Source organism: Callorhinus ursinus, unplaced genomic scaffold (assembly GCF_003265705.2).
Source record: "Callorhinus ursinus isolate GAN/ISIS: 27379988/994484 unplaced genomic scaffold, GSC_fseal_2.0 scaffold17, whole genome shotgun sequence".
Taxonomy (NCBI): domain Eukaryota; kingdom Metazoa; phylum Chordata; class Mammalia; order Carnivora; family Otariidae; genus Callorhinus; species Callorhinus ursinus.
In genome coordinates this window covers 24,211,055-24,233,638 of record NW_027397079.1, presented here as the reverse complement: position 1 = coordinate 24,233,638, position 22,584 = coordinate 24,211,055, and the positions used below count along the sequence as shown (strand labels likewise).

Below are 22,584 nucleotides of genomic sequence, written 5' to 3'. Positions count from 1 at the left end.
TATACAACCATCCTTCCACAAACTAAAGCACTTCAGTATTTTCAATAACATTTAAGAATATGAAAGGGACCTCAGACCATAATGTTTAGAATAGCTAAACAAACGTTAAGGCTTTACATACATCATATTAAAGTTTTTATTGTCATTTGTCAAAAACAACTCTCATTATAATCCTACATTTTGTACATTTTACTAAAATAAGAATACAATCCTAATATAACAATTTGTAGCTTTTGGACAACATGACATGAAGTTACATCTCAAAAATCACTGACCTATTTCACAGAAGTGCAGCTACTTGAAATTATTGACATGTGTTGTAAATAGTTTGGTATACAAAATCTAGAATTTATTAAAATAAATTGCCTACTACTAGGTTTTTGAAGATTATAATTAAGAAGTCATTAAACCAGATATTTTTTCTCAAATAAATCATTTTTATTAAATAATTTACAAGTATTATAAGAGCTAATGTAATATTTTTCCCTAAGATTCTAAGGGAAAATGAACTTCAAACTATAGCATGCTTTAAGGATAAGATGTATGGAAAGTTTGTATGATATTTTTAATCTCTAACATAACCAATTCTAGATGATTAAATTTTAGAAGGAATCATTGGATTCTGTTATTTATATATTCATAATTTTAGAAAATAAGGTGAATAGCATATAAATATCACAAATCATATTTATTACAAATATTTTTATCAAATGGTCTTCAGACAATTTGATCTTCAATTTCATAATCTTGTGTTTGTTTTCAAACGTAAATTATGACATTTATCACTAATTTTCTAAAGAGAAAAAAACTTAATATTATGCCTTACATAATTTAGGAAGAGCTCAAGTGATTGGAACTTTCCCATTCAATTTTATTCTAGACTTGTACATACCTAGAGAGCCTACGGAATCAAATATCATGAAAAAGGATAAGGTATGTTCCTGAGAGATTATGGAAGGAAGGGCAGTATAAATGTTTATATTAGTTTTGTATTAACATAAGAAATATTGAAGAAAGCTCTTCAAGCTGAAATGAAAGGATGTTAATAACATGGAATCATATGAATGTGTAAACTTACCAGTAAAGGGAAATTTACAGCTAGAGTCAAAACCTCTGATATTGTAATGGGGGGGGGTACATAAATCTCTTTTAATTCTAATTTAAAAAAGTTAAACATATGTATTAAAATAACTATAACCATAATTTGTTATTGGATATACAATATAAAAAGATGTAAATTATAACATTAATAACCTAAAATATGTGTCAGGTGTTAGAAGGTAAAACTACAAAGTTTTCATATGCCATTCAAGTCATATTGCTATCAGCTTGAAACTGGATATTAAAACTGTAAGATATTTTAAGTAAGACTCGTAGTAACCATAAAGGAAAAACCTATAATATATATACAAAAGATTAAGAGAAAAGAATCAAAACACACCATTACAAAAAGTCATCAAATCACAGAGAAAAAGAGCAAGGGAAGAAGAAAGGAACAGAGGAACCATAAAACAGGAAATATTTAATAAAATCTAAGTCTTTACCTATCAGTAATTATTTTAAATGTAAATGGATTCAATTCTCAAAACAAATAACATGGAGTGACTGAACAGATAGGAGAAGAAGATCAAATGACATATTGTCTACATGAAAAATCATTTTAGTTTTAAGGACACACATAGGCTGAAAGTAAAAGATAGAAAAAGATATTCAAAGCAAATGGTAATTAAAAGACAGCAGAGGTGGCTATATTTATATGAGACAAATTAGACTTTAAGTCATAAATTGTCACAAGAGACAAAGAAGGTCTTTATATAATTATAAAGGGGTTAATTTGTCAAAAAGATATAACAAATATAACAATTATAAATATTTATGCATCTAACATCAGCATGCCTAAATATATAATGCAAATACTAACAGAACTAAAAGGAGACATAAACAACAATATAATAATAGTAGGGGACTTTAATAATCCACTCTCAACAATGGATAGATCATCCAGACAGAAAATCAAAAAAGAAAACAGATCTGAACAACACTATAGACCAAATGGACCTAACAGACATATACAAAATGTTTCATCCAGCAGCAGCAAAATACAAATTCTTCTCAGGGGTACACAAAACATTCTCCAGGATGGATCACCTGATAGTCACCAAAATAAGGCTTAAGAAATTTAAGAAGGTTGAAATTATACCAAGCATCTCTTCTGAATACAGTGGTATGAAACTAGAGATCAATACGAGAAGGAAAATTGGAAAATTCACAAATATGTGGAAATTAAACAATATGCTCCTGAATATTCAATAGGTCAAAAAGACATCAAAAGAGAAATAAAAAAAATACATTGAGACAAGTGAAAATGGAAAGACAACATACTAAAACTTATGGGATGCAGCAAAAGAAGTTCTAAAAGGGACTTTTACAACTATAAACATGTATATGAAGAAAAAACCTCAAACAAATAACCTAACTTTACACCTCAAGAACCTAGAAAAAGAGTCCGAGTGGGGCGAGCGAGCTGAGTGGTTGTGTGGTCGCTTCTTGGAAACTGGTAGCGCTTGCAGCATGGCTGACCAACTGACTGAGAGCAGATTGCAGAATTCAAAGAAGCTTTTTCACTATTTGACAAGGATGGTGATGGAACTATAACAACAAAGGAATTGGGAACTGTAATGAGGTCTCTTGGGCAAAATCCCACAGAAGCAGAGTTACAGGACATGATTAATGAAGTAGATGCTGATGGTAATGGCACAATTGCTTCCCGGAATTTCTGACAATGATGGCAAGAAAAATGAAAGACACAGACAGTGAAGAAGAAATTAGAGAAGCATTCCGTGTGTTTGATAAGGATGGTAATGGCTATATTAGTGCAGCAGAGCTTCGTCATGTGATGATAAACCTGGGAGAGAAGTTAACAGATGAAGAGGTTGATGAAATGATCAGGGAAGCAGATATTGATGGTGATGGTCAAGTAAACTATGAAGAGTTTGTACAAATGATGACAGCAAAGTGAAGACATTGTACAGAATGTGTTAAATTTCTTGTACAAAATTGTTTATTTGCCTTTTCTTTGTTTGTAACTTATCTGTAAAAGGCTCCCCCCTGCTGTCAAAAAATATGCATGTATAGTAATTAGGACTTCATTCCTCCATGTTTTCTTCCCCTATCTTACTGTCATTGTCCTGAAACCTTATTTTAGAAAATTGATCAAGTAACATGTTGCATGTGGCTTACTCTGGATATATCTAAGCCCTTCTGCACATCTAAACTTAGATGGAGTTGGTCAAATGAGGGAACATCTGGGTTATGCCTTTTTTTAAAGTAGTTTTCTTTAGGAACTGTCAGCATGTTGTTGTTGAAGTGTGGAGTTGTAACTCTGCGTGGACTATGGATAGTCAACAATATGTACTTAAAAGTTGCACTATTGCAAAACGGGTGTATTATCCAGGCACTCGTACACTATTTTTTTGTACTGCTAGTCCTATAACCAGAAACATTTTCTTTTATTGTTACTTGCTTTTTAAACTTTGTTTAGCCACTTAAAGAAAATCTGCCTATGGCACAATTTGCCTTAAATCCATTCCAAGTTGTATATTTGTTTTCCAATAAAAAAATTACAATTTACCCACAAAAAAGAACCTAGAAAAAGAAGAACAAAAGAACAATGATTAGCAGAAGAATAAGAATAAAGATTATAGTACAAATAAATGAAATACAGAATAGACAGAAATAGAAAAAATCAATGAAACTAAGAGCTGTTTTTTTGAGGAGATAAACAAAATTCACAAACTGCTGGCTAGACTCATCAATAAAAAAAGGAGAGAATTCAAATAAATAAAATTATAAATGAAATAGCATACATTATAATTGATACAGCAGAAACACAAAGGATGATAAGAGACTATTATAAACAATTATAGGTCAACAACTTGGGCAACCTTAACAAAATGGATAAATCCCTACAGTCATAAAACCCACTAAGACTAAATCATGGAGTAATAGAAAATTCGAACACATCAATAATGATTAAGGACATCGAATCAATAAACAAAAACCTCCCAAGAAAGAAAAGCCCATGACCACATAGCTTCACTAATGATTTCTACCAAACCTTTAAATAAGGTGGGATGGATGGGGTGGCTGGGTGATAGACACTGGGGAGGGTATGCACTATTGTGAGCACTGTGAATTGTGTAAGACTGTTCAATCACAGACCTGTACCTCTGAAACAAATACTACAGTATACATTAAAAAAATGATGTAATGTATGGTGATTAATATAACATAATAATAATAATAATAGAAGATAGCAGGAAGGGAAGAATGAAGGAGGGGAAATCGGAGGGGGAGACGAACCATGAGAGAATATGGACTCTGAGAAACAAACCGAAGGTTCTAGAGGGGAGGGGTGGGGGGATGGGTTAGCCTGGTGATGGGTATTAAAGAGGGCACGTTCTGCATGGAGCACTGGATGTTATACACAAACAATGAATCATGGAACACTACATCAAAAACTAATGATGTAATGTATGGTGATTAACATAACATAATAAAAAAAAGAAAAAAAACTAATGATGTAAGGTATGCTGATTAACATAACATAATAAAATAAAAAAAGAAGTAATACTAATATTTCTCAAACTCTTCCAGAAAACTGACAAGAAAAGAACACTTCTTTTCTCATCTTATGAGGCCAGCATTACATTGATTAATAATAAAGCCAGATAAGGACAGTATAAGAATAGAAGAGGCCAATACCCCTTATAACAATAGATTCAAATATATTCTACATACTACCAATGGAATTTTAAAAGTATATTAAAAAGGATCATACCAATATGAGGAACTCTTAATCTCAGGAAACAAACTGAGGGTTGCTGGAGTGGTGGGGGGTGGGAGGGATGTGGTGGCTGGGTGATAGACATTGGGCAGGGTATATGCTATGGTGAGTGCTGTGAATTGTACAAGACTGTTGAGTCACAAACCTGTACCTCTGAAACAAATTATACATTATACGTTAAAAGAAGAAGAAGAAGGAGGAGGAGGAGGAGGAGGAGGAGGAGGAGGAGAAGATGATGATGACAGCAGGAGGGGAAAAATGAAGGGGGGATTTTGGAGGGAGAGACAAACCATGAGAGATGATGGACTCTGAAAAACAAACTGGGGGTTCCAGAGGGGAGGGGGAAGGGAGGATGGGTTAGCCTGGTGATGGGTATTAAAGAGGGCACGTTCTGCATGGAGCACTGGGTGTTATACACAATGAATCATGGAACACTACATCAAAAACTGATGATGTAATGTATAGTGATTAACATAACATAATAATAATAATAAAAAAAGATCATACCCCATGATCAAGTAGGACCAATTCCTGAGATGTAAAAATGATTCAACATGGGAGAAACAGTAAATACGATACACCATATTAATAAAACGGAGGAGTAAAATCATATGGTCAACTCAGTTGATGAAGAAAAAAAGCATTTGACAAAATTCAAGATCTTTTCATGATAGAACTCAATAAATTATGTATAGAAGGAATGTACCTTAACATAATAAAGACCTTATGTGACAAGCCCACAACTAACATCATACTCAACATCATAATTCATCACCTAACATCAAAAGTGTTCAGCTTTTCTTCTAAGATCAGAAATAAGACAACAATGTCCATTCCTACCACTACTATTCAACATAATATTGGGAGTCCTAGACAATACAATCAGGCATAAAAAAGAAATAAAAAACATCCAAAATTGGAAAGGAAGAAGTAAAACTGTCTCTCTTTGCAGATGACATGATATGATATATAGAAAATCCTAAAGACTCCACCAAAACGCTGTTAGAATAAACAAATTCAGTAAAATTGCAGGAAACAAAAGAAACATATGGGAATCGGCTACATTTCTATAAATTAAGGATGAACTATCTCAGAAAGAATAAATAAAAAGGGGTGCCTGGGTGGCACAGTCAGTTGTGTCTGCCTTCAGTTTAGGTTATGATCCCAAGGTTGTGGTATTGACCCCCGTGTTGGGCTCCCTACTCAGCAGGCAGCCTGCTTCTCCCTCTCCCTCTGCCTCTCTCTCTCTCTCACTCTCTCAAATAAATACATAAAATTTAAAAAATAAATAAATAAATTCTATTTACAATATCATGAAAGACAATAAATATATAGGAATAAATTTAAATAATAGATAATGTATTACTGATTATTGAAATAAAAACTTTAAATAAAGTTTAAGATTTTAAATAAATTTAACCAAGGAGATGAAACATCTGTACACTTTTTGGTGTAGTTTTTACAATAAGACATTGATGAAAGAAAGAAATAAGATACAGGGGCGCCTGGGTGGCTCAGTTGGTTAAGCGACTGCCTTCAGCTCAGGTCATGATCTCAGGGTCCTGGGATCAAGCCCCGCATCGGGCTCCCTGCTCCGCGGGAAGCCTGCTTCTCCCTCTGACCCTCCCCCTGCTTGTGTTCCCTCTCTCGCTGTCTCTCTCTCTCTCTGTCAATTAAATAAATAAATAAAATCTTTAAAAAAAAAAGAAATAAGATACAAATAAATGAAAAAATTTCCCATGTCCATGTTTCATAAGAATAAATGTTGTGAAAATGTCCACACTACTCAAAGCCATCCATAGAGTCAATAAAATCCTTATCAAAATTCCAATGGCATTTTTAAGATAAGAAAAAAATTATCCTAAGGTTCATATTACCCACAAAATACCTGAAATAGCCAAAGCAATCCTGAGAAAGAACAAATCTGGAGGCATCATACTTCCTGATTTCAAATTATGTTACAAAGCTATCATAATCAAAACAGTTTGGTTCTGGAACAAATATAGACAGTGGAACAGTGTCAAAGGAACAGAATTAAAGTCCAAAAACAGACCCATGCACTTAGAGTCAACTAATATTTGACAAAGGAGCCAAGAATACTCAAGGGGAGAAAGACAGTCTCTTTGATGTATGGTGCTAGGAAAACTAAATATCTACATGCCAAAGAATGAAGTTGGTCCCCCATCTTACACCTCCCACAAAAAATAACTCAAAATGGACTAAAGACTTAAATGTAAGATCTGAAACCATAAAACTCCTATAAGAAAACATATGGAAAAAATCCTTTACATTGATCTTGGCAATAATTTTTGATACGACACCAAAGCATAAGCAAAAAGAGTAAAAATAAACAAGTGGGGTATATGACAAACTAAAAACCTTCTGTATATGAAAGGAAACAATCAAAATGAAAAGGTATCCTATGGAACAGGAGAAAATACAAGCTATATATCTGATAAGGATTTAGATTAGATATCATCTCATACCTGTTAGAATGGCTATTATCAAAAGGACAAGAGATAACAAGTGTTGGCAAGGATGTGGTGGAAGAGAACACATAACTCACTGTTGAGGGTAAAGCAAACTGGTACAATACATTTTGGAAGACTATGGATTTTTCTCAAAAATATTAAAAACAGAACTTCCATATGATGCAGTATTCCCACTCCTCAGGATATATCCAAAGGAAATGAAAACACTATCTCAAAGAGATATCTGCATATCAGTTATTGCAGCATTATTTATAATATCTAAGATATGGAAACAACCTAAGTGTCTGTTGAAAGATAAAATGATATATATAAATGGAAAGTTGTTTGGCCATAAAAAATAAGAAAATCTTGCCAATTGTGACAACATAGATGAACATATGAGAATTATAGTAAGTGAAATAAGTCAGAGAAAGACAAATACTATAGAATCTCACTTGTATGTGATACCTAAAAATGTTAAACTCACAGAGTAAAATGGTGGTTGCCAGGTGCTGGGGAGTTGGGGAAAACGGGAAATGGCCAAAGTGTACAAACCTTCAATTGTAAGATAAATAAGTTTTGGGATCTAATGTATAACTTGATGACTATAGTTGACAATAATGTATTGGACGCTAGAAATTTGCCAAGAGAGTTGATCTCAAATGTTCTCACCACACATACACACAAAAGGTAACTATGTGAGATGATAGATGCATTAATTGACTTTATTGTGATAATCAATTAACAGTATATAAGTATACCAAATCATCACATCATAAACCTTACATTTATACAATTTTATCTGTCAGTTATACTCCAATAAAGCTTGAACAATATAAACCACCCTATTCCATCAGGTATTTCAAGAGATTGAAACAAAATTTTTCATCAATATTTATTGTTTAAAAATTAAATAAATTTCTCTGAAAAATAGCCAGAATATTACTGCAATACTAAATTAATTAATAATTAGAAAACCATGACTGTAATTATACCTTAACACTATATTCTCCTTTACAAAACTATTTGCCTATCATGTGTTATAAAAGAAACATTTTTTCAATGACATAGATGGTATTATAATGAACTTCCAAAAGAGGCATCCTCTTTTTCTTTTAAAAATACCTCATATATATATATACATATATATATATACAGCATTATAGCTATGATTTTAAAATTAAAAAAAAAACCTTTATAATCCAAAAAGAATTTTTGTAAATCTCAGAAGACAAGAGGTAATTAAGACAGAGGACCTTTTACAAAGCATCTTCTGCAGAGGTTTATAGATGTCAAGGATTAATCCTGCCTAGGGGCATGATGAGCCCCTTTGTGACATCAAGGACAAAGGATTTGCATCCCCCCTGTTGTGGGCGCTACCTCTAAATCTTATTCATCTGTTAAAGGGAACAATTCTTAATGAAAAGATGTGTTTGAAAAATACAAGTTTAAGTTTTTTAGATAGGTTTTTGGAAATTTTCCATCTGATATTTCCTTGACTTAGGAATTTATATTATATTATAATTAGGAATATATGGATATATGATTAGGAATATACATATATAAAATCAGGAATATATATTATATTACATTACATTATATTTTATTATCATTTAGCAGACCAATTGACTTGCTGCTGCTTAAGGGTTAAGGTTTAGGAGTATTCTCTTTCACTGGTATGTTGACAACTGCAATGCAAATCAAGATGTATCTCTAATTTAAAAATATAAAAAAAGAAAAAGCCCTCTAAATATGGATAATTGAATAGGTACTGAAAAGCAATTATGCAACACATGGAGGGAATGTCTGGGGCTACTTGTGCTGTTCATGATTATTTAAAGTGAAATTGTTAGAGCTGGCTTGCAGGAGAAATTGCTGAAAACTGCAAATGCTGCCTAAAATCCTATAATAATAATTTTGTAAAAGCATGACTCAAAGAGATGAAGACAACCTTTAGCATTGCAGGTTGACCATTCTACTCTCACTGACCTTGCCATTTCAAAGCTCTTCATTTTAAAATCCAAGACATTGCTTTAATATAAAATGAAATACTTTCAAATATCTCTGGTACAGACACAATCTTTCCTCAGATATTCCTTTATTTTCCAGATATTTCTAGTACTTTAAAAACGATTTCAGTATTACTTGACATTTCACATCTAAATGATTTGTATAAAAAGACAGCCGTGGTCAAAAACATATTCCCAAAATATTCCTCTCTATACCCAAAGAACAACCGAAAGGATAGCCTAGCAAAAGAGAAAAAAAAATAGATAATAATATCTCTACTCCAGTCAAAATCATACACACAAAAATACACACTGGTGACACACCCATGGCAGCAAAGGCCAAATGGGGAGCCCAGAGTTTCCACCTATACTAGACTATAAAGAAACAAACACCACCTTCTCTCCTCCCTGCTGGGTGGTGTCAGAAAAGACCAACCAGAGAGCCAAGGCTCACCACAAGCAGGAACAAGGCCCTCCCTCTCCAGTTCCTGTCCCCACAAACAGAATCTGGAGAGACTATGTGGAAAGCCTAGACTTCTATGCCTATTTGGCAATGGTGAAGAGTCTCTGCCCTTCCCCAGTGAGGTTGTGTCAGAGGAGACTTAGGAAGAGTCAGGTCTTAGAGCATCACCCAGTGGTAAAAATATCACCCCTAAGGTGCAAGCAGATGCTGGGTGAGGAACAGAACATCTATCTCCACCTGGTAGTAACAAAACACCCCATCCCATCCTTTTCCTAACAGGATAGTGTCAAAGGAAGCTAGCTAAAAAAGAAAGTTTAAGCAAGATCCACAGTTCCATAACATAATACGCAGAATGTCCAGGATTCAGTAGAAAATATTCATCACAACAAGAACCAGTACATTGTCAAACTGAATGAAAAACAACCATGCCAACACTGAGATGACAGAGATGTCAGAATTATCTGACAAAGATTTTATTTTATTATTATTATTTTTTTTAGAGGAGGAAGAAAGGGAAGGGGAGAGGGAGAGAGAGAATCTTAAGCAGGCTCCACACCCAGTGTGGAGCCCAACATGGGGCTTGATCCCATAACAATGAGATCATGAGCTGAGTCAAAATCAATAGATGGGTGCTTAAGTAACTAAGCCACCCACTGCCCCAATCTGACAAAGATTTTAAAGCAGTAACCATAAAAAATGCTCAAATGAGCATATATATATATATTCCTATATATATCTATATATAGAGAGAGATATATAGATATATATATTTGAAACAAATGAAAGTGAAAGAAATGGCATAAAGAAGGATCTGATGGAAATTTTAGAACTAAAAAAAAAAAAATACAGTAGGTGAAATAAAAACTCAGTGCCAGGGCTTAGCAGCAGAATTAAGGGATCAAATGAAAGAATCAGTAAACCATAGTATAGAACAACAGTAATTCCTAAATCTAAAAAAGAGAGAGAATATACTAAGAAGAACAAAAAAAACTAACAGAGCCCAGGGACCTGTGGAATGATAGTACAATATGAACCATTTGTGTTATTGGGAATCTTTGAAGGAGAAGAAAAAAAAGGGGCTTAAAAAGTACATGGTGATGATGCCAAAAAATTCTCAAATTTGATCAAAAATAAATTTACAGATTCAAGAAGCTAAATCTTGAAACTAGAGACCCCCCCAAAATCCACACCAACATACAGATTATCCAAACTTCTGAAAGCTAAAGACGAAGGAAAGAAATGAAAGTAAAGCAGTGAGAGAGAAATGACACCTTACCCATAGGGGAAAAATATTTCAAATGACAATGGATTTATCAGAAACTACAGTGGGCAGAAAGAAGAGATACAAACATTTTAACATGCTAAGAGGAAAAGAAAAAAAAATAAAATTGTTAATTCAAAAGCCTGTATCTAATGAAACTATCCTTCAGTAAATAAGGGGAAATAAAGACAGATTCAGAAGAAGGGAAAATCAGGCAATTTGTCCCCATAGAAATTCTCTAAAAGAATGGCTAAAGAAAGTTCTCTTAAAAATAAAATAATGAATAAAAAGTTACATTAGCAAGAGAGGAACTTCAGTCAATAATCCCAGGAACATCAAGAAGAAAGAAAAAAAAATGACAAGCAAAAATATGAGTAAATACAATAGAATTTTCCTCTCCTTTTCAGGCTTCCAAATCATGCTTGATTGATAAAGTAAAAATTATAATCCACTAATATGATTCTAAACCACTTAGGGGCACCTAGGTGGCTCTGTAGGTTAAGGGTCTGCCTTTGGCTCAGGTTGTGATCCTGGGGTCCTAGGAAGGAGCCCCATGTTGGCTCCCTGCTCAGTGGGGAGTCTGCTTCTCCCCCCTCCCCCTTCTTGTGTACACTCTCTCTCTCACACACTTGCTCTCCTTCTCTCAAATAAATAAATAAAATATTGAAAAAATAAACCATTTAATATTGTTCTAGAGAAAAATATTTAAGATTGTTACAATAAAAATGACAGAAATTAAGAGGAAGCAGAGAGAGGTAAGGTTTCTATACTTCACTCTAATTGGTAAAATACCAACACAGTGTATTATGAACACTCACAGTTATATAATGTATTACCAACTGCAACCACTAAAAAGTTCTATACAAAAATAATGAGACATTATTGGTAAATCAAAATGGAATTCTAAAATAAAATAAGTAGCTTATGGGAATTAAGGAAGAAGTTAACAAGGAAAAAACAAAGAGAAAAAGCAAAAATTAAGTGAACAGATGTAAGTACTAATGTACTAATTATTACATTAAATGCAAATTGTCTAAATATACCTATTAAAGGACACAGATTAGCAGAGTGAATTAAAAAAAAAACCATTATTCAACAGTATGTTGTCTATGAGAAACTCACAGCAATGATAATATGGGCAGTTTGAAAAGAAAAGGATGAAAAAGATACATTATACAAACATTATTCAGAAGAGCTGGAGTGGCTAAATTCATATCAGCTAAAGTAGATTTCAAGGAGAATTACCAGAATGAAAAGGGGAATTATATAATGATAAATGGGGCAGTGAAGCCAAAAGACATTGCAATGAAATATGTGTACATAAAACAACAGAGATTTAAAATATCTGAAGTTAAAAATGTGAGATTTGAAAAGAGTAAGACAAACCCACAATTATTTTTGGAGATTTCAATATCTTTCTCTCAACAATTGATAGAACAACTAGACAGAATATCAACCAATATATGAAGAAACTCAACAACATCATCAACCAAAGGGATTTCTTTGACATTCATATGACACACGACCCAACAACAAAATATATGTTCTTTTCACATGTTCACAGAACAGATACCCAATTAAGCTGTATCTTGGATCATAACACAAACTTTACTGAATTTAAAGGCATTGTGATCTTAAAGATAATGTATTTTCTGAAAACAATGGAATCTAATAGAAATCAGTAGGAGAAAGAAGATAGAAAAATCTTCAAACATTAGGAAGTAAAATAGCACAATTTAAATAGCCCATGATTCAAAGATGAATTTCCAAAGGAAAGCTAAAAATGCATTGAGTTGAATGGAAAAGAAAATACAACATATCAAAATTTGTGAGACACAGCTAAAACACTGCTGAAAGGGAAATTTATAGCACTAAATACATTTATTAGAAAAAAAGAACAATTGTCAATTATCTGAGCTCCCAACTCAAGAACTTATAAAAAGAACAAAACAAACCTCATGAAGCAAAACAGAAATAATGACAATAAGAGAAGACATGAATGAAAATGAAAATAGAAAAAAGACTGGAAGAAAAGAGCTGACTCTTTGAAAAGATTAATGAAATTGATAAACTTCTAAGAAACTGATAAAAGGGAAAGAATAGATACAAATTACCAAGATCAGGAATGAAAGAGTGTGTCACTACTGCCCCTGAAGGTATCAAAAGAATAAAAAGAGAATACTGTGAGTAACTTAATCATATTATAATATGATATGCTATCACATATAAATATGAAAACCTGGTTAAAATAGACAACCACTATATAATTAATATGATGTGATTATTATATTTATAGGAATTATAAACTATTCAGTGTTATAATTATTAAGGACATTAAATCCATCATTTTAAAACTTAAAAAATACATATATATCCTGGCTCCATGGATTCAGTGGGAAATTTTACTAAGCACATAAGAAAGAATTAACATAAAATTTACACAATTTCTATCAGAAAATAGAAGAGCAGATACTTCTCAATTTATTTTATGACTCTAATATTACCCTGATATCAAAATCAGATAAGGACAGTAAAAAATGAAAATGAAAACAACTGTTCAATAGTTCCCTAAATATAAATAAACATACTATTTAACAAAATATTAGTAAGTAGAATTAGTAACATATAAAAAGACATATACACAGGACCGAGCAAAACTTATTCTAAACTAGAAAGGTTTGTTTCATATTTGAAAATCAATGTAATCTATAATATTAGCTACAGAAGAATTATATGATCATATGAATTAAGGCAGAAAAAATGAAGCATTTGGCAAAATTTAACCCATATTCATGATTATATCTCTCAGAAAAATAAGAACATATGGGTGACTACCTTAACTTGATAAACAGTATTTACAGAAAACTTATACTTAATGGTGAAAGATTGCTTTCCTCCTAATATATGGAATGCAGTAAGCAGGGTCTCTCTCACATTCTTATTCAAGATAGTATTGGACACTCTAACCAGTGCAATACAAAAGACAAGTAAATAAAGTCCTACAGATGGGAAAAGAAGAAATATAACTGTTTTGTTTGTGGATGACACGATTGCTTATGTAGAAAAGTTTAAGAAATTAAAAAAAATCATAGCACCAATAATATTGTGACCTGCAGTCGTTAGCAAAGTTTTAGGATATAAGATAAGCATTCAAAAATCATATTTCTATGCATTAGCAATGAATATGTAGGTGCTAAAAATAAAAATACACTGTGATTTAATAATCACTAAACAAAAATTGAAATAGTTGTAAATCTAACAAAACATGTACTGAATTTCTATTCTGATAAATACAAAACTGCTGAAGAAGAAAAGTAAGACAGATCTACATAAATGGGGAGATATACCAATGTCTATGAATAGAAAGACTTAACATTAAAGATGTAAATTCTCCACAAATTAACAAAATTTCTATCACATCCCAGGAAGATTTGTGGAGATATATACATTACTATTCTAAAATATACGAGTAACACAAGATTTTAGAATAGCTAAACCAGTTTTGACATAGAAGAATAAGCTGGGAGGAATCAGTCTGATTTCAAAAGTTAGTATATAGCTCCATTAACAAAGTCTGAGTGGTATCACTGGGGGGAAAGAACAATAAATCAATGAACCATGACAGAGAACCCCCCCAGAAATAGAGCTACACAAACATGCCAAACTGATTTTCTGACAAAGGTGAAAGGCAACTAAATAGAGAAAAGATAGACTTTTCAACAATGGTGCTGTGGCAAGTGGACATCCATAGGCTACAAATATAAATGAATTAACTTTTTTTTAATCAACATATAATGTAGTATTTGTTTCAGGGGTACAGGTCTGTGATTCATTAGTCTTACACAATACACATTGTGTAACACATACCCTCCCCGATGTCCATCATCCAGCCACTCCATCCCTCCCACTACCCTCCACTCCTGCAACCCCCAGTTTGTTTCTGAGATTAAGAGTCTCTTATGGTTTGTCTCCCTCTCTGGTTTCATCTTGTTTCATTTTTCCTCTCTTCCTCTATGATCCTCTGCCTCATTTCTCAAATTCCACATATCAGTGAGATATGATAATTGTCTTTCTCTGATTGATTTATTTCGCTTAGCATAATACCCTCTAGTTCCATCCACGTCATTGCAAATGGCAAGATTTCATTTTTCTGATGGCTGCATAATGTTCCATTGTGTGTGTGTGTGTGTGTGTGTGTGTATACCACATCTTCTTTATCCATTCATCTGTTGATGGACAGCTGGACTCTTTCCATAGTTTGGCTATTGTGGACATTGCTGCTATAAACATTGGGGTGCAGGTACCCCTTCAGAGTACTACATTTGTATCTTTGGGGTAAATACCCAGTAGTGCAATTGCTAGGTCACAAAGGTAGCTCTATTTTCAACTTTTTGAGGAACCTCCATACTGTTTTCCAGAGTGGCTGCCCTAGCTTGCATTTCCACTAACAGTGTAGGAAGGTTCTCCAAACCCACAGCAAATATCATTCTCAATTGGGAAAAACTGAGAGCTTTTCCCCTAAGGTCAGGAACATGGCAGAGATGTCCACTATCACCACTGCTGTTCAGCATAGTACTAGAAGTCCTAGCTTCAGCAATTAGACAATAAAAAGAAATAAAAGGCATCTGAATCAGCAAAGAAGTCAAACTCTCATTCTTTGCAGATGATATGATACTTTATGTGGAAAACCCAAAAGACTCCATCCCAAAACTGTTAGAACTCATACAGGAATTCAGTAAAGTGGCAGGATATAAAATCAATGCACAGAAATCAGTTGCATTTCTATATACCAACGAGACAGAAGAAAGAGAAATTAAGGAGTTGACCCCATTTATAATTGCACCCAAAACCGTAAGATACCTAGGAATAAATTTAACCAAAGAGGCAAAGGATTTGTACTCAGAAAACTATAGAATACTCATGAAAGAAATTGAGGAAGACATAAAGAAATGGAAAAACATTCCATGCTCATGGATTGGAAGAATAAATATTGTGAAAATGTCTATGATACCTAGAGCAATCTACACATTTAATGCAATCCTTATCAAAATATCATCAACTTTTTTCACAGAAATGGAAAAAATAATCCTAGCATTTGTATGGAACCAGAAAAGACCCCAAATAGCCAGAAGAATGTTGAAAAAGAAAACCAAAGTTAGTGGCATCACAATTCTGGACTTCAAACGCTATTAACAAAGCTGTAATCATCAAGAAAGTAGGGTACTGGCACAACAACAGACACATAGATCAATGGAACAGAATAGAGAACTCAGAAATGGACCCTCAACTCTATGGTCAACTAATCTTCAACAAAGCAGGAAAGAATAACCAATGGAAAAAATGCCAGTTTCTTCAACAAATGGTGTTGGGAAAATTGGACAGCCATGTGCAGAAGAATGAAACTGGACCATTTCCTTACACCACACACAAAAATAGACTCAGAATGGATGAAAGACCTAAATGTGAGACAGGAGTCCATCAAAATCATTGAGGAAAACACAGGCAGCAACCTCTTCAACCTTAGCTGCAGCAACTTCTTCCTAGACACATCACCAAAGGCAAGGGAAGAAAGGGCAAAAATGAACTATTGGGACTTCAAGATAAAAGCTTTTGCACAGCAAAGGAACAGTCAACAAAACTAAAAGACAACTGACAGAATGGGAGAAGATTGTTGTAAATGACATATCAGATAAAGAGCTAGTATCCAAAATCTATAAAGAACTTAACAAACTCAACACCCAAGGAACAAATAATCCAATCAAGAAATGGGCAGAAGACATGAATAGACATTTCTGCAAAGACGACATGCAAATGGCCAACAGACGCATGAAAAAGTGCTCAACATCACTCAGCATCAGGGAAATGAAAATCAAAACCACAATCAGATATCATCTCACACCAGTCAAAATGAATTAACTTTTAAAAAGTGGCCTAGGGCACCTAGGTGGCTCAGTCGGTTAAGCCTCTGCCTTCAGCTCAGGTCATGACCCTAGGGTACTGGGATTGAGCCCCACACAGGGCTCCCTGCTCAGTGGAAAGTCTGCTTCTTCCTCTCCCTCTGTACCCCCTCCCTCATTCATGTTTGCTCGCATGCTCTCTCTTTTCTTTCTCTTGCTCTCGCTCTCCTATCACAAATAAATAAATAAACAAATAAATAAATAAATCTTAAAAAAAAAAAACTGGCCTATGTCTCACACCTTATACAAAACTAACACAAAATGGATCTTGAACTTAAATGTAAAATGCCGAACAACAGAAGTTTAGATAAAGTCATAGGAATCTTCACAATATGAGACTAGAAAATGAGTTCTCAAATTTGACAACAAACATAATCCATAAAGGAAAATTAATAAATTGGACTTCACCAAAAGATGTGAAAATTCTGTTAAGAGGATAAAAAGATACCCAGGGAAATATTTGTAGAAATATTCATGTGCCACATATCCAACAAAGGACTAAGTGTATAGCATATATAAAGAACTCTTAAACTCACCAGCATAGAAACAATCTAATTAGAAAATAAACAAAACACATGAACAGACATTTCTCTGGAGAGGATATTCAAATAGTGAATGTTGAACAAAGGAGAGATGATCAACATCATTAGCCATGATGCAAATTAAAACCACAATAAGATATCACTTCACACCTATTTAGAAAAGCTACAGGCAACAAACACCAAATGCTGGTGGGAATGAGGAAGAAATAGATCACTCGCACATTATAAATGGGAATGTAAAATGGTCAAGTCGCTGTGGAAAAAAGTTTGTTTTTCAACATGTGATTATCATACAACCCAGCATTTGCACTCTTAGGTATTTATCCCAGAGAAATAAAAGCCTATCTTCCCATACGAATCTGTATTTTAATGTTTATAACAGCTTTATTCACAACAGCAAAAAGTAGAAACAACTCAGATCTCTTTCAATGGATAACTGGTTAAACAAACCGTGATATATCCATACCACTTAATACTATTCATCAATAAAAAAAAAAGCCCACTATTGATACATACAATAACTTGGATAAACCACCAGAGAATTATGCCAAGTTAAAAAAAAAATCCAATCCCAAAGGTTACTTACCATATGATTCCATTTATATGCCTGAGGTGATAAAATTGTTGAAATGAAGAAAAGATCAGGGGTTAATAGGGGTATAGAAATATGCACAGTTATAAAAGTGCAACACAATGATCCTGGTCTTGATGGAAATGTTCAGCAACATGATTGTATCAATGTCAATATCCTAGTGAGATATTTATAAAATTGAAAGATGCTACAGTTGTAGGGGACTGGATAGAGGACACAGGAATTATTTCTTTTAACTGCCTGAGAATCTACAATTATCTCAAAATAAAAAGTTTGTTTTTAAAGTCCTTCCCAAAACATCAGCACTTATTTCATCTTACTGAGTCTTCATGATTCTAATTTTACAATATGTTTACCTCAACAAAATTCCAATCTAATCCATCAGTTGTCATAGAATTTTCAGTTTTTAAATGTATATATACCAATTAAAATTTGATTTAAGATAAGATGCATAGAACTTAATTGCATATATTATTGAAGTTTTACAAAATTTATTCTTATGTAACTACCACTCTAATCAAGATATTTCTCTCATTCTCACAATTTCTTTATGTCATTTAATATATATAAAACAAAATATGAATTTCCATTTTTTTGGTATACCTTAGATTTAGTGCACTTAACTCCTAAATCTAGATATGATTGAGACTGATCAATTCATCTTAAGTGTCAACTAGGTCCTATGATGGATACATGAAACTTTGAAAGCTTAAGTAACCCAGTAAGTGAAAAATACCGTCGGGAACCAGTCCACAGATTTATCTTAATCTCTTTCATATTTTTTAGCATGTCTACTACTTGCATTGATGTTTGGATTCGGATTTATTTTTCTAATGCAATTTATATATTAAGAAATTACATGTTTATCATTTTTGTGAAATCTCTATGCAATCAATAGACAGGAATGTTTACTTTCTAATTGTTTTTTCATAAGTTTAAGTTCTTCTGGGATGTAAACTTTGATATAAATATATAAATAATAATGTTACACCGTTGAAAATGATTAGCTGTATCTATTCTTATATGGCGAACACTAATATTTATTCTTCATCATGTGGTAAATACTCTTCCCAGTTACAATAATCATGGTATTGCCTAGTTAAGCTATAAACTCTACTTATATTCCTTTACCCTAATTTGAGACACAGTTCAAGTAAATCAGGTGAAACAAACATAATGTATAGTTTAGAAATATTCCAATCTCAACTTGGATAGTAAATTATAAAACAGGAATTATTCTAACAATAGTATATAGCTTTTGATATCCAGACATACTATCTCTAAAAATTATTTCTGAACCAATAGAGTACAATTAGTACAGTTTCCACATATGTAGTTTTATTAATTATATGAGCATTCTAAATTATTAGTGGTGGTGATTAATACAATATTCAGGAAGTATGTTTTCTATAACAATGATAAGTTAACTTAGAAATGCAGTTCACCATTCTATAAAATGCTTTATAGAATGTTTATACATGAATCTGGTATTAATGTATAAGAATTTAAGGAATCCTTTATATAAGATTTTCATTAGATATAATATGAAGTAAAGGAAAGCTCCATTTTTTCATTTGCACTGTGCTGACTCAGGCAGCATTCTTTTTTCCTAAAGATTTTATTTATTTAATAGAGAGAGAGAGAGAGCACGCACAAGTGCATGAGCAGAGGGAGAAGCAGGCTCTCTGAGGATGCAGGGCTCGAACCCAGGACCCTGGGATCACGACTGGAGCTGAAGGCAGATGCTTAACCATCTGAGCTCCCCTAGGCTCCCCTGACTCAGGCAGCATTTGATTCAGCCTACACCTTATTATAAAATAAAGGATCAGACCATATTTTTTTTTGAAAACCAACACAAATATGAACCATTACACTATTCTTTTCCCCAAAGCATAAAGAGAACAATATTTTAAAATTAACAAGATCAGAGCAATTCAGTCTTCATATGCGTTACCCCAAGTGAACTATAATTTTATGTTAGTTTCAAAGTAGTTTGTACCAAAAAATTAAGAAATTTTCATGCAAAAGCTTTAGATCTTTGAAAGTAATGGAATTAAAGATAAAAACAGAAAAGATACATAATACATTGCAGCAATTTTTCAAGAAATATTCCACATTTTCCGGAAAATACAAGAAGCTTATAAGAAGAGAATTCTCTTTAGGATATAAGAATATTAATCTTACACAATAGGCCAAATAGGTCATGAAGGACTCTAGACCCATGCTCACTCAGCCGAGGATCATGAAGCAACAACTGAGGCTAAGATATTTAAGTGACTTATTTTAGTTCAACAGCTAACAGTTGCGGAATCCATTAGTCAAATCAAGATTCTCTGTTTCTAAAATAACTAGGCTTTCCATGATGCTTCATGAATATTTGTTTGGAGTTTATATGATCAAAAATACAAATAATGACTCATTTTGGGTAAAATGGGTAAAAAGGAAATTTAATATTTCAAACATCTAATTAAGTCCCAGATCTAATTTATTAAAATATAAAGTTAATTATTTGAGAGAAAAGTAACCTAATAATAATGAAATAATGAAATAAGTTGATTTTTCTAACTACATCATGGAAAAGCAAACAACATTACAACTCATGGGTTGTGCTTTTAAACTTTCCATAACCTAAACATATTCACGCATTCATTTTCTCACACACATGACCCACAATGAAAGATGTTACAACATCCAAAGGGATTAATTAAAGGAGGGCAATCTTTGGTAGTGTAGCAACAAGAAAAAAAACTAGTTGGTGGAGTTAAAAACTCCATCAGGCTTTATCTTGGCAGTGTTTTGAAGTGTATGTAATCAAAGACTTTGCACTATTTCATAATCATTGACAGCCATCTCTTTGGGAATCATAATTGACAAGGCCCATCGTGCAAGGCCATGTTAGCAAAAATTAATCATTTTACATAAATAGAAATGCACTTGTACATATTTGCACCATTTCAAGATCGAAAGCACTTACATGTTCATAGAAGTAAATTTTCTTTTTGATGTTAGAATAGTTGCAAATGGGTGAGGAAAAAAAATTGTAAAAAGGGGGAATCTACAAATAACAATAATTTACATTCCAAATTAAAGTTAAAATCTCTCTGGAACTAGTAGCAGTTACAACAGTAGACAAGAGATGGACTATAGATGCTAAGAAGATGTCAATAAGGAAAGCACAAGAATCCAGATGCTCTTGTTACTAAAAAACAGAGTAAGGGTCCACCATCTGCAGTATTCTGCTGCCAAGTACATCTTGTATATGGCCACTGGTACTGGTTAAAATGAGGAGCCATATTAAGAAAGCATCAGAAAGGACTGCATGGCAGACACTTTTCTGATACCAAGAGACCAGTTTAACTACAATTATCTTACAAGGTGCCAATTTCCTCTGGAGTAAAACTGTCACACTGGATCTCATGCATCAGTTAGTAGATTCAAGCTACCTTTTAATTTCTGTATAATCTATCTAAAAAGACTAAACCATGAGTCCTGGCTTTGTAAAACAGAGTAGAAATGTAATAAACAGGACAGTGATATTATCTTTGTCCATGGGAATTGTTGGGTCTAATAAAAGTAAGAAAGACCAAAACAAATTTGGAAAAGTCTAACTCCATGATTATATCCAGGCACATAGGCTATTTATATGAATGAGGTAGTAATGATAACAACAATTACAACAACAGTAATTAAAATTTTCACAGCTCATAGGTGTTATTAGAATTTTTTCTTAGTATCTTTGATGGTGAGAGACATGGTGTCACATATGCTTATCATCTTTCTTATGATCTTTCTGGATGCTAACTTGTTCATCCACTGCCACTCTTGGCCGCTGCTTTTCCACCAGGCCCTGAATTGGCCCCTTAGGATTTTGGTCTCCCCCAACCTTGGATATGACTCCATGATCTCACTTGATGAAGTGGCAGATACTACAGTATCCTCTAGTGTTCTACCACCATCCTACCAGTCTGTTTAGCCTACATCTCTTCCCCATACTACCATATACCCATTTGATATGTAAGCTCACACAGCTGAACCCCATACTTATTGATGAGAATATCCCTTCCTGCTTAGTGTACACCAGAACAAAAAGGTTTATCTGAGTATAAACATTAATGACAATGACCACTTGCATTTTATTTAAGGTTGATTTTATTTGCCATGCAAACACACATGCATTATATCCCAGACTAACAGATACAAGTGAGTGGACGTATTCCTTGATGCCTCCTCAGTTTATCAGAGTGCAAAATAAGTCCTGTCAACAGCTCCATGCTGCCCAAACAGAGTAGGAGAATTCTAGGGAAGAAGACTGCTGTATAAAGAATCTTACTGAGGGGCGGAGCAAGATGGCGGAGGAGTAGGAGACCTAGATTTCGTCTGGTCTCAGGAATTCAGCTGAATAGGGATCAAACCATTCTGAACACCTACGAACTCAACAGGAGA

The 22,584-nt window shown here is 33.4% G+C and overlaps 1 protein-coding gene and 1 pseudogene across 1 annotated transcript in view; one reads left to right on the top strand and one right to left on the bottom strand.

Annotated features, from left to right (window-relative positions):
- The window catches only part of SGCZ (sarcoglycan zeta), a 477,798-nt gene that overhangs the window by 345,960 nt on the left and 109,254 nt on the right, over window positions 1-22,584 (bottom strand). The gene's annotated exons all lie outside the window — the stretch shown is intronic.
- Window positions 2,557-3,599, top strand: LOC112834817 (calmodulin-1-like; annotated as a pseudogene).